The 13,038-nt window shown below is 44.8% G+C and overlaps 1 protein-coding gene and 1 non-coding gene across 5 annotated transcripts in view; one reads left to right on the top strand and one right to left on the bottom strand.

Annotated features, from left to right (window-relative positions):
* The window catches only part of LOC118569662 (leukocyte-associated immunoglobulin-like receptor 1), a 74,343-nt gene that overhangs the window by 11,614 nt on the left and 49,691 nt on the right, over positions 1-13,038 (top strand). The gene's annotated exons all lie outside the window — the stretch shown is intronic.
* On the bottom strand, positions 7,595-7,758 carry LOC118576934. The gene has a single exon (XR_004944124.1). It is a non-coding gene; the product is annotated as a U1 spliceosomal RNA (small nuclear RNA).

The raw sequence follows: 13,038 nt of genomic DNA, 5'->3' as shown, positions 1-13,038 counted from the left end.
TCTTAGATGGTCTTTTAATAAAAAAAACCTCAGAGCCAGATATCAGATATCTTTTCAGGGAAAGCCAAAAAATCAGAGAAGCAGAACAGCCAGCCACTACTTCTTACCTCTACAAAGTCCTCAGCCTACAAAGAGTTCCTGTTTCTTCATGCCTTACATACCTTTCTCTGCCCTGCCATATTATGTCCTGGGATTAAAAGTGTATGTGCTTCCCAAGCAAAGGCATGAGATTTTAAGTGCTGGGAATAAAGGTGTGTGCACCACTGACTGGCTGTTTCTCTCCTGTACTGGATCAATCTCTTGTAGCCCAGTGTGGCCTTGAACTCACAGAGATCCACATGGATCTCTTCCTCCTGAGTGATAGGATTAAAGGTGTGTGCCACCACTGCCTGACCTCTATGTTTAATCTAGTGGCTAGCTCTGTCCTCTGTTCCTCAGGCAAGTTTATTAGGGTACACAATACATCACCACAAAATATAAAAATAAATAAAACTGGGTGTTGATGGCACATGCCTTTAATCCCAGCACTTGGGAGACAGAGCCAGGCAGATCTCTGTGAGTTTGAAGACAGCCTGGGCTACAAGAATGAGTTCCAGGAAAGGCACAAAATTACACAGAGAAACCCTGTCTCGAAAAACCAAACCAAACAAACAAACAAACAAATAAATAAGTAAAACCTAGAGAGAAAGGTCCTCAATAAAAAAGGCTGGCTGCTTCTTCCACAGGACCTGAGTTCAGTTCTTAACACCCATACCAGGTGTCTCACACTCACCTGTAACTCCAACATCAAGGGGTCCAACACTTTTTCTGGTCTTCAACACATTAGCATATACCCCCCTCCACACCCCTCACACTGCACAAGAGCAAATGGGGGGGGGATAAAGTAAAAATCTTTCAGTTGGAAGGAGGGGACTTGGATGGAACAAGGAAATCCAGGGAGAAATGATGTAATACATTTTAATAAAACATGTACAGACTGGAGAGATGGTTCAGTGGTTAGGAGCACTTTCAGCTCTTGCAGAGGATCTGGGTTCAATTCCCAGCTCCCCATGGTAGCTTGCAGCCATCTGTAACTCCAATCCCAGGGAATCTGAAGCCCTCTTCTGACCCTTGAGGGCAAGGTGTGTATGTAGCATACGTATGTACAAGCAGGCAAAACACTTGTCCACAAAACTCTCAAATTTACATGGCTGAGCATTAGTACTAGCCTACCATATACCAGGCCTTGTGTTCAACACCTAGCATCTCATAATCGGGCATGTTGGTGTATGCCTGTAATGTCAGCACTTGGGAGCACAAGCAAGAGGAGGGAACCTCAACTAAGAAAATGCCTCCAGGGCTGGAGAGATGACTCAGAGGTTAAGAGCACTGGCTGTTCTTCCTGAGGTCCTGAGTTCAGTTCCCAGCAACCACAGGGTGGCTCACAACCATCTGTAATGAGCTCTGGCACCCTCTTCTGATGTGCAGGTGTACATGCGGGCGGAACACTGTATACATAATAAATAAATAAATCATTTAGAAAATGCCTCCATAAGATGGGGATGTAAGCAAGCCTACAGATGTAGGACATTTTCTTAATTAGTGATTGATAAGGGAGGGTCCAGCCCATTGTGAGTGGTACCATCCCTGTGCTGGTGGTCCTGAGTTCTATAAGAAAGCAGGGTGAGTAAGTCATGGGGAGCAAGCAGCACCCCTCCATGGCCTTGGTGTCAGCTCCTGCCTCCAGGTTCCTGCTCTGCTTGAGTTCCTGTCCTGAATTCCTTTGATGATGAACAGAGATGTCCAAGAGTAAGCCCAAACCCCTTTTTTCCCCAAGTTCCTTTGGTCATGGTGTTTCATCACAGCAATCGTAACATTGACTAAGACATTTGGGTTACTATGCTCTTTACATTTTGTTAGCTTTGTCATAAAAGCTTACAAATAGAAAAATGTCACGCATCAAAATTAACCACACCCAAAGTCCATACTTCTCGGTGAACTTCTACATAATTAGAGTAGCCATTAGGAATAGACTTTGTGGAGTTTCATGCTGGATTTACACTTTTACTGTCGAATATATTTTTATGCATGTATCCTCCACCCCAAACTAAAACTCTGTAACAGAGTTAGGAGCAGAGAAAAGGAAATGGGCTGGCTGTACATTGGGTGTGTATGATTTGGTGTGTTAATGCATCTAATTTACAGGAGGACACATGTTTCAGGCAAGAAGTCATCACTTAAATGGGAAAGGAGTGGTATGGAGTTTTGTCTACATGCCAAGTGCCATCTGCATAAGTTATTTTTGCATCCGCATGACCAAAATACCTGGCAGGAACAACTGAAAAGAAGGAACTATTTATTCAGGCTTGGTGTTGGAGGGTTTTAGTCCATCATAGCAGAGAAGACATTGTGGAGGTCAGTTCACGGTGGCTGAAGCAAGAGGCTGTCCCACAGGTAGACCAGGAAGCAGAGAGAAAGCAGGAGTCAGGTACAACCTTGAAGGGTCTGTACCTAGTGACCTACTTCTGTCTGATACACCCTTCCTAAAGATCCCACAGCCTCTCTAAACAGCGCTTCCAGCTGGAGATAAGCCTTGACAGCGTGAGTCCTGGGAGCTGTGAGTGCATCTTAGATTTAATTCACAACAGCATCTGTAACACGAATCTTTAAAATTTTTTTTTTAAATTTAACTTTATTTTATGTGCATTGGTGTTTTGCCATGGGTGTCGGGTTCACTGGAACTGGAGTTACGGACAGTTATGAGTTGCCAGGTGGGTGCTGAGAATTTAACTCGGGACCTCTGGAAGAGCAGCCAGTGCTCCTAACCACTGAGCCATCTCTCCAGCCCTGTAACACGAATCTTAAAAGGTCTTATTAATTAAAAACAAACAAACAAACAAACAGCCCAAAAAACCCAGAGCCAGATATTTGGAGTGAAAGTTGAAAGACCAGAATAGAATACATCAGCCACAAGTTCTTACCGCTAGGAAATCCTCAGCCCAAGAGAGCTACTTCCTGTATACTCACATCTTATATACCTTTCCGTGCCCTGCCATCTTACTTCCTCTCTTAGCCCAGCTACATCACTTCCTCTTTCTGCCCAGCTCTATCACTTCCTGTCTGTCTGTACAGACCTCCAGACCTCTATGGTTGACTAGTGCTGGGATTAAAGACGTGTGCCTGGCTCTGTTCCCAGTGCGGCTTTGAACTCACAGAGATCCGGATGAATCTCTGCCTCCTGAATGCTGGGATTAAAGGCATGTGCTACCATTGCCTGACCTCTATGTGTAATATAGTGGCTGGCTTTGTCCTCTGTTCCCCAGGCAAGCTTTGTTTGTTAGAGCACAAATAAAATACCACCACAAGCATTCTGTGGGGTAGTTGGAGTCCTGCTGAATCTGCCATGACGTGCATATGGTCTGTTTTGGGTAACGAGACCCTTCCTTCCTTCCTTCCTTCCTTCCTTCCTTCCTTCCTTCCTTCCTTCCTTCCTTTCTTCTTTTTAAGACACAGTTTCAAGTAGTCTAGTCTGGCCTCCCTCAAACTTGGTATACAGCAAAGAGTGACCTTGCACTTCTAAACCTTTTGCCTCCACCTCATGAATTCTAGGATTACAAGTGCACACTACCACACCCAGTTTTATGTATGCTGTGGCTCAAACCCAGGGCAGTGTGCATGCTAGGTGAGCCCTCTACCAGCTGAGTTACATCCTCAGCCCTTCCTTCTTTTCTGTATCACTGGAAAACAGCACTCAAATCAGGTGCCACACCCATTTCCCCGCTTTCCCTCCTCTTCAGGAGTGACCTTGTGGCTAGTCTCTAGGGTTGGAAGGTTGCAAAGGCTGCATATCATCTTCAGGCTTGGCCCAGGAAATGTGTCTCTGTGACTCTATCTGTGTCTGTCTCATCATCTGCAGGAGCATCACGACTAAGAAGCAGCTCACCTGTGCAGCAAGCATGTGCAAGTGAGAAAGTAAACTTGGATGATGTCAGGAATCTGGTTTGAAGGAGTTTTGACGTTCCTTGAATCTGTCTCTACGGTACTTCTAATTCTTGTGCGTGATGTGCTCACTCTTGCTGTTCTGCCCTGCACCTTTATTCTCTTGCTTACCATGACTCCCCTGGGGCCAGTCTCTTCCTCAGGCAGCCTTCTGGCTGTTCTCATTTCTAGGCAGCTGTCTCTTTGCCACACATAGATCCTGCATTGAGCCCTCTGTGAGCCCTGCTCCAATGTTCACAGTGGCATTCTTCCCACCCCCTAAACACCAGGCACCCACATCCTTATCTCTCCTTTCACTCAGGCATCAAGATGTTTTAAAATATAGACATGATGAAACCAATAGATAAGAAGAGAAAAATCCATAGAAAGAGCAGCTTTTTATAGACAAGGAGGCATGCAGTGCCACACAAAAATGCACAGAGAAGCACAGGGCTGGTCAGGAGGCACTGGGAATAAGGAGAATTGATGATCAAGAGACATTATTGTGTTTTGTGAAATCAAGGTTAGAATTACTTAATGTTAACACTTTCAGTGGCTCTGAGAACAGGTTGTCTTTAATGCCTAGTACCTTTCTTGGAGTGCTGAGGTCAGAGAATAATTACCTAGGACATGATGGACCCAACAGAGGTGTGGGGGGATGGTGTATATGGGTTTGGGGGTGGATTCTAGGTTGTGTGGGCTGCATAGGGAAGCCACAATCACAGACACGTTAGCTGTGTTTACTTAGAGGAACAGAATTGACAGAATGGCTTTTTATTTTTCATTTTGGTGTTTTGAGACAGGGTCTCAAGAATGGATATTATATAGGGGCTTTAATAGATTGGTTTACACAATATGGAGTAGGTAGTCCAACAATGGCTGTCTGAACACTAGAGAGAGTAAGGGCCCAGTGGCTGCTCAGGCCACAAAGCTGGATGCCTCAGCTGTCTTAATCTAGTGGTGAAGGCCTAGAGGATTCCTGGAGAGCCACTGACCTTCAGTCCACACTGGAAGACAGGACTATCTGGGCTCTGATGTTAGCAAAGGATGGCTGGCCGCAGAGGCAGCAACAACAGTGTAGATACACTTGCCAGCAAAGGCTTAAGCAGGCAGGCAAAAGCCATCCTGCTTTTCTCTCAGGTCTCTTTATCTGAGCAGCAAAATGCGCCACTCTGGGCGAGAGTCTTCCCCTTCTAATGCCTCTAGGAAACATACTTTGGATGCATATTTCTAATTATCAACTTGACACAATCTAGGACTGTCTAGATCAGGCTGGACCATGGAGATGCATTGAGGGGTTCTCTTGATTTAATGCAAATATATGCCCACTATGGGTGGCACTGGTTCCTGAATAGAGAGGATCCTGGGTTGTATAAACATGGAGAAAGTGAGTTGAAGACTAGCATTCATTTATTAATTGACCGCTCTTTGCTCTTGACTATGGTTGTAACGTGACTGACTGCTCCAAGTTCCTGCTGCCTTAACTTCCCCACAATGATGGATTGTGAGACAAATGACCCCTCAAATTGCTTTTTCCAAAACATTTTATCCCAGTCACAGGATATGAACCTGCCTCAGACAGGTGGGTCTCTTAGTTGAGACCAAGTCCAATCAAGTTGACAACCAAGATCAGACATCATAATAGATGAGTGTTTGGCGTGTCTGGAAAGATAGTTAGTCCACTACAGAGTCTTTAAGACCTCAAGATATCAAGGCACAAACAAACACCAACATATAGACTGAAAATACATGATTCATATCCGAGGCCTGTTGGTCAGGAATCCACTGGTTTTGAAGAGAGATGTTTACCTCATTGTCTGAACTGTAGATGACTTCCTGTAAGGTATTAGGTTTGCAGTAATTTCTTACATAGATCATCCCTTAGGAACTCAAAAGTAACCCCTTCACAGGATTTTAGCCTCCAAGATTGACATTTTGGTCTTACAAAGAGGACACACTGAATACTGACATCTAGTGGTCGTATCCAGAACTGCTACCAGCCTCCCTTGCGATGTGGCAGCCGGCTTAATTCTCTTGGAATGTTTCAATCTCAGATGTGGAGATTTGAGAGACACTTTTCTCAGGAGTTCCTTGGAATCCTTCCCCTTTGAATTATAGAAGTTTGTAGACTGCATGGTTTCCATATGGTCCTCTAAATCTACTCCTTTATTTGTTTTATTTTCAGTTAATTACATTTGTTATTTTACAATTCCATACATCATCACGATTGCCTTCATTCCCACCCACCCTCTTTTATCTCTCTGCCTCTCTTGTTAAATTTCCTCCTCCACATAGATCCCTTTCTTCCGTTCATGTCTTTTGGTTTTGTTTGGAGATTCAGAGTTTAACCATTGCTGTCTGGTTCATCATCTGCTTAGAAGTATCGACTGGAGCCTGGTAAACTCACTAGTAGGTTCAGAACTCAAAGCAATGGCTCCTACTCTCACGGAATTTATCAATAGCCAATAACTCATCAGAGAGGCTGTGAAATTTACAAACTACCCTACCAAGACCAGTCTTTTTGTGTGACGGAGGCATGACTTTTACTGGAATAACCAACCGCTCTCTGATTAGATTTGAGGCCTGCCTCACAGGAGGGACTCTACCCTTGCTACTATATATCTAGTCAGGAACTCATTTGCTCTCAGAGGGAACCTAGTGCTATTTTTTCAGCTAAGTTGACATAGCATCAAACTACCATCTAAATACATAGTTAGTCAAAGAAACTTGTCTTTGCAGGGAGCAGTGGTGGATGCAGAAACTCGTGGCTGTGTAAGATGTTGAAAATAAGTCACAGCTGAGTTCATCTTTTATACCTTTCCCTCTGGGCCATGATTCTCAATCTTCCTAATTCTGTGATCATTTAATGAAGTGCCTCGTGCTGTGGTGACCCAACCATAAAATTTCTTTTATTGCCACGTCTTAACTGTATTTTGATGTTGTTATGAATAGTAATGTAAACATCTAATATGCAGAATATGTGACCACTGTGAAGATGTCATTCAACCCCTAAAAGGGTCATGACCCACAGGTTGAGAACCATTGCTCGAGGGCTTAGGGACCTTTACAGATGAAGAGGCAGAGGGAACAGGAGAGGTTTAAGATAGGGAGGGAAGGGCCATGACATACTACCCTCTGCATATGACACAGTCGGTGTAATCATGAGCTTGCAGTAGATTCCGTTACCTGCACTGGGTCTGCACAAGATTGGCCTTGTCAACAGATAATTCTGTAAAGAGTCTCACAGGGTCTCCATATTTAACTTTCCTGACTGACACTCTCTATGGGCTGCTGCAGAGGGCTACCATGCATCTGGCTTCCCCAGACGGGAAGAGTTGATGGGGGAAATTCTAGAATGTTCTGAAAGTTGTTTTTCACACTTCAGATATGTAGCTATTCTAGAATGTCCTCACATATCGAGGAGAGCAAGAAATGGAAGGAGGGAGGTAGGGGAAGGGAGAAAGAGAGAGAGAGAGATCTAGTTCCAGTGTCTTTCCCACCATATAAAACACTAATGCCCCCATGGAGACAGCACCTTCATCACTTCATCTAAAACCAATCACTCAAAAACGTACCACTTCTAAACGCCGTTTCAGTCAAGGTTTGGATTCACGACATACATTTATTTAATTTTTTCCAGAGGGTAGCGAGAACACAGTCCCCCACTACCACAAAATATGCAGTCAAGTTTATCAAATTTGGGGAAATTGCAGGGCCCAGCACATCCGGAGTGTAATGGACAAACCTCATCATGGGAAAACCACCTTTGTTATCATGGTATCTCCCTTGCCAGGTAAGTATCATGACATAAATTTCAGAAGTAGAATTAAAAAGCAATTGTGCCCCACTCTTGAATCTGGCCATGGTGGTGATGGGTTGGGGACAGCACACAATCCTCCCCATGTGACTACACTGTGGAAAGAATGATGATAGAATGTGGATATGGAGGTCTGATCAGGCACAATGAGGGAGACATTTTATTTAGAATAACCAGGGGAAGCATTTAATTTTTTTTAATTTTAAAAAATTTGATTTATATGTATGACTGTTTTGTCTGTCTGTATGTATGTATGAGCACCATGTGCGTGCAGTACCCACAGAGGCCAGAAGAGAGCATCAGATCTCCTGAAACTGTAGTTATAGACTGTGAGTCACAATGCAGGTCCTGGGACCTGAACCCAGGTCCTTTGGGTACTGAACCCAGGTCCTCTGAAAGAGCAACAAGTACTCTTAATGCTGAGCCTCTCTCCAGCCTCCAGGAGAGGTGCTCTGAGGTTGAAACAAAAGGTGGTACAGGGAGCATGAGAAGACGCTATAGCCAGTGGCTGTCAGGCTGTTGTAAGAGCAGATGCAAAGGCCTGGTACAGGGCTGCAGCCTCTGAGGGCATTTCTGTGAGGGCTGGTTGGACTGAGCTGGAGAACTGCTAAAGCATGGGTCTGGGAGCAGGCAGGGTGAGCTCTGCAGTGTTTTAAAGTATGGTGGTGGGGAGTTCAGAGTTTATTTCCAGGCAACAGAAGCTGCTGGGGTGATTCCAAGCACAGCAGTAAGATTCTGAATGGAACTTGGCAGGGAATATGTGTGGGCCTTGCTGCAGATGCGTTAGCTCCAGCAGGTGAGATAAAAATTAAATCATTTTATTTATAGCATGACAGGGGTGCAGGCATGGAGTGATTTGACACCAACTAGGAGAAAGGCAGTAAAAACCTAACAGTTCCTGGATTTTAAAATGCACATTCTGTCTTTCTCATCCACTCTTTCTGTTGACTTTCTTTGCAGGCTCATTGGAGAGTGCAACAAAGTAATTTTATAGGAAATATTGTGTTGGGCATGGTAGCACATGTCTTTAATCTTAGTCCTTGGGAGACAGAGGCAGACAGATGTCTGTAAGTTCAAGACCAGCCTACTAGTCTACATGTCAAGTTTGAGGACAGTCCGGGACTACATAGAGAGACTTGGCATAAAAAAAGAAACAAACAACAACAACAACAAAAACAAAAACAGCAAAAAAAGAAACTAAAAAGAATTAAAGAAGTAAATAAATAAATAAACAAACTAGCAAATATTGATTAGCAGCCCAGAATGTGAGAGGAAGCCACACCAGGGCTGATCCGGGGGGGGGGGGGGGGGGGGGAGGAAGGAATGGAAACTCCCAAGCCCTTTTATCAAGGGAAATTTGCAAGTAGGCTCCTCAGTATCAGCCAGCAGTTTTGAGACAGGATGCTCTATCAGCTTCTTGCTAACATTGCCATTTCCTAAGTATTTTTCAGAACCAGAGAGAGGGCTCAGGGGGTAAGAGCACTTGTCTTGCAAGCCTAAAGGCCTGGGTCAGATGTCTGGAACCCTTGTTAAAAACAACAACAACAAAAAACCCCAAACTTATGCTGTGGTGGGATGCATGTGAAATCCTGGTATTCCTACTGTGAGAGGAGACCCAGAGTTACGGGGATCACTTGGAAGTTGTGAATCAGCTATACCGGAGTACACAGCATGTCAGAAACAAGCGGGACTCTGCCTCAAAAAGGCCGAGAACCAAACTCCCCAAACATACCCTCTGATCTCCACGTGCACATTATTATAATTGTGTGTGTGTGTGTGTGTGTGTGTGTGTGTGTGTGTGTGTGTGCTTGATGCGCACACATTGGAGTGTGAGAGTGCACCTGTCACAGCACACATGTGGGGGCCAGGAGACTTGCCTACCACCTTGTTTGCTGCTGTGTACACCAGGCTAGCTCACCCATGTGCCTCCAGGCACTCTCTTGTTTCCATCTCCTATCCTGCTGTAGGAGTGCTGGGATTGTAGACACTTGCTACTCTGCCCAGCTTAAATGGGTTCTAGGGGTCTGAACTCACATTCTCACATTGTGTGGTAGGAGCCACCTCCCCAGGCCCATAGAATGCTCCATGCCACAGAGAAGTAACTCTCTACCCGTTCTGTCCCCCGTTAATCTGCTTTATGACTCTGGGTTTGCCTTCTGGGTATTTCTTTTTTTCCTTAAATTTAAGAGTTTTTTTTTTGTTTTTGTTTTTTTTTTTTTTTTTTTCATTTTACATACCAACTACAATTCCCTCTCCACTTCTTCCCCACCCTCCATTCAGTCTTCAGAGAGGGTAAGGTCTCCACAAAGACTGGCATATCAAGATGAGGCACTGCTGGATGGTGGTGGCACACGCCTTTAACCCCACACTCAGGAGGCAGAGGCAGGCAGATCTCTGTGAGTTCAAGGCCAGCCTGGGCTACAGAGTGAGATCCAGGATAGGCACCAAAACTACACAGAGAAACCCTGTCTCAAAAACAACAACAACAACAACAACAACAACAACAACAACAACAGAATCAAGATGAGGCAGGACCAAGCAACTCCCCCAGCATCAAGGCTGAACAAGGTATCCCTCCATAGGGAATGAGTTCCAAAAAGGCAGTTCATGCACTAGGGATAAATCCTTGTCCCACTGCTAGGGGCCACAAACTGTCCAAGCCACACAACTGTCACCCACATTCAGAGGGCCTGGTTTGGTCCCATGCAGGTTCTCCAGCTGTCAGTTCAGAGTCTATGAGCTCCCACTAGCTCAGGTTTCTCAAATATCTTATCTGGAATTACTAACTACAACTGCTAATCCTGGGAGCTTTTCTGACCCAACAGAGAGAGGAACATTTGAAAAAACAACACTTGGGACATTAATCATGTCTAACAGTCCTGGAAGAGAGAGTAAGGCATGCATGCATACACAGAATAGGGAAAAAGCCTCAGGAATACACATAGGGCCACTGTTGAGAGTAAGTTTCCTGGAAACCAATCATATAGAATTGATGATGAGATCTAGTCTAGTCCAATAGGAAAAATGCAATGTAAAATATGGGATGGAAAGATCGATCTTTCTGTACACAGGAGCTTATATTGGTGAAAAAAGTATGGTATAGTGGGATGGGAAAAGAGTGCCTAATCGAAGTCTGCCTTTATAGAGAGATTGAGACGTGGGACCCTCTTGTATAAAAGCAAATCTGGCAGATCTGAAAGAATTGTTTGGATTTGAATATTGTTGTCCTTAAAGCACTGTACTGATGTTTATTACTTTTTAACTTTGTTACTACAAGTAGCTGCCAGCTGACGTAAGTGCTGTAAGGGCAGGATGATGTGTCTGGCTCCATATTTAGTTAATCCTGCTAAAGTGCTGAACTCTGTGTCTAGAATAAGGTTGTGCAGGGGTGGGAAGGTGTGTTTGGGGGAGCATAAAGGGGAACAATGGGGGCTTTCATAACGATTGTGATGTATTTCTTAAAATATAGTGTATTTCTTAAAAGTCAAAAATAGGAACCAATAATAAAACTGGTTTTATTATGTAACCCTGGTAAGAAAAACTCTGTTAACATGTAAATAAAGATGGCTCCAGCTTTTTCGAGACACTTGAATGCAATCCACTTGGTGGTCAGAAGTTTCTCTTGCGCTGACACCCATTCTCTGTCTCAGGACCTGAACCTGTGAGGCAGCTAGGCCCCGGCAACGCACTTCCTCCAGCAAGGCCACGCCTCCTCCTAATATTGCCTCTCCCTTTGGGGCCATTTTCTTTCAAACAATCAAGATATGAAAGCAAACTGAGCATGCATTGGAGAGCAAGCCAGTAAATGTTCCTCCGTGGTCTCTGCTTCAGCTCCTGCCTCCAGGTTCCCATCTGAGTTCCTACCCTGGTTTCCCTCCACGATAGACTTTAGCTTGCCAGCCAAACAAACCCTTTCCTACCCAAGGTGTTTTGGGTCAGCATTTTATCACAGCAACAGAGAAGCAAAGTAGAGCAGAGACACGTCAGTCCTCATTTCTTTTTTGTGACTGGGTATACTATTGTGTGCACTTCATTATGTATCTTCTTTATTTATATTTATCATTATATTTCTTCAGCTGCTGTCACCATTATTATGGCTTCTGAGGTGTTTCTGCAGGGGCGGGGGAGCGTGGAGGGTGTAAGGACTCTGTTCTTAATTACATCATTAGCCTCGGATGGCCCAGCCTAAAAAGCGGGAGGGTCCTCTGTGTGTTCCCTTTTCCCTTTTCCGCTCTCTTCCCTCCGTGCGGTCTCTCTGTTTCTCTGGTCCTCTCTCCCCCTCTCTCCCCCTCTCTCCCAATAAAGCTCTAAAAAGGCAACTATGGCTCGTGACTCCAGCACTCTTGCTCCATCGACTTTGGCAGCAGCCAGCCACGAGCATGGGATTTAACCAACCGAGGGGACTTCCAGAAGAAGAAGAAAAAAGGAGAAGAAGGAGGAGGGAAGAGGAAGAGGAGGAGTAGGGAGGAAGAAAAGGAGGGACAAAGAAGAAGAAGGATGAAGAAGAAAAGGATGATGATGAGGAGGAGGAGGAAGAGAAAGAAGACAAACAGGAGTAAGAGGAGGAGGGACTAGGCCTACATGTAGGGCATGTGTGGGGGTTGAAATCTGACTCCCTCTCAGTGCATTTGTGACTTGGTTGCACAAAAGCTTCAGTTTTCTTAACAGTGAAATGAGTTTACGGTCATTCCAATGCCACAGACACTCACCATAGATCGATCACTTCTCTCGACCTTCACACCCACCCTGTGAGTCAGACACAGTCATTCCTGCTGTTCTGTATTTGAGAAAACAGATGTTCAGTGAATGTGAAGCCATCTGGTCACCATCACACAAATAAGGAGTAGCAGAGTGGATGTGTGGCCCCACAGTTTAACCCCGTAACTCTTGGGTTCCACGAGGAAGTTGGAAAGATCATTAGAAACAACCCATCAGTGGTAAGCAAAAAGTGGTGTGACCATGCAATGGACTATTACCTAGCCTAGTATAGCGGCACAGATCTGTCAGCCCAACTATTCAGAAGATTGAGACAGGAGGGGGCTAAAGGTCAAGGGTAGCTTGAGCTATGGAGTGATCGAAAGATCTGCCTAGGAAATTTAGTGAAACCCTGTCTCAAAATAAAAGGAAGGGGAATAGGGATGTAGCTCAGTAATAAATTGCTTGCCTAGAATGCCCCAGTGAGGTGCCGAGAGTGTGGCTCAACAGTCGTGCACTTGCCTAGCGTGTGTGAGACCTTGGGTTCCACCTCAGCATCCCGCAAAAAT

The sequence above is a fragment of the Onychomys torridus genome, chromosome 1, assembly GCF_903995425.1.
Source record: "Onychomys torridus chromosome 1, mOncTor1.1, whole genome shotgun sequence".
In the NCBI taxonomy this organism is placed as follows: domain Eukaryota; kingdom Metazoa; phylum Chordata; class Mammalia; order Rodentia; family Cricetidae; genus Onychomys; species Onychomys torridus.
The sequence above is the reverse complement of the archived record's forward strand: the minus strand, read 5'-3'. Positions and strand labels throughout refer to the sequence as shown.